Raw genomic sequence first — 941 nt, forward strand, 5'->3', positions numbered from 1 at the left:
CTTTTCGCTATATAAGACGCCTTCCCCCTCTGAAAAATCGTCGAAGTAATAGCCTGTGTCCAATGAAGCGGATGTGCCTTTTGCCAAAGCAAGAGAATGCCAAAAGGTCAGCTGTGCTGATGCCTTTGCCTGATATCTCTTGGAATCAAAGACGGGAGTAATAATGTTCTTTCGTTCGTAGTCCTCCAAGTCACGAGAGTTAAATGTAAACAGACATTTCGGATCAAGAAAACTGATATTCTTGTATCTGTTTTCGTAATGACTTTGTATATAAGTAATGACATATATGAAGCAGATAAGTATTAATACACAACCGTTGCGGAAAGAATATATTGAAGAAGTCGAACCTTTTGGGACACGTTTCCACGATTTTCCTTTCTTTAAGTGGAGTGTCTTATAGCATGCGGTGTCTTATGTGGCGTGAAATAAGGTAATGTTTTCCAAATTTAACTTTAGAGCTTACACAGCGCTTTCTTCTTCTGAACATGCATTTCTGTATTGCCATTCTTCTCTCGTTAGCGGAAGAAAGATTAAATACGGTCTACGGTCTGGTGCATTGACAATGATGTACAGAAAGAGAGAAACAAAAGTGAAATGCTTGGCTCCGGCTCCGACAAGATGAAGGAGTTGCTGAAGAAAAGGATATTTCAGGGTTATTGTTTCGGTGACTAGGATGATGGTTGTATTTATTCATTTATTTTGGTTCTAGCAATTCATCTGCCTCGTGGTTTTCCGACTTGTTACGTAGATTTACTTCTCAGGTCATTTACGATGACATTAATGAAATCCATCTAATGAACCTAAAAAGCCATGGGTAATAGATTTATTAATTTTTTGTACTTCAGTTATAATGCATATTATTTTTAGGGGCATATTGTAGTGTGGTCAAATAATTGGATATATGGGCTTTCATCCATAGAGTTAAAGTGACTAATTGTGAT

Source organism: Penaeus monodon, chromosome 28, assembly GCF_015228065.2.
Source record: "Penaeus monodon isolate SGIC_2016 chromosome 28, NSTDA_Pmon_1, whole genome shotgun sequence".
NCBI classification, from domain to species: Eukaryota; Metazoa; Arthropoda; class Malacostraca; order Decapoda; family Penaeidae; genus Penaeus; species Penaeus monodon.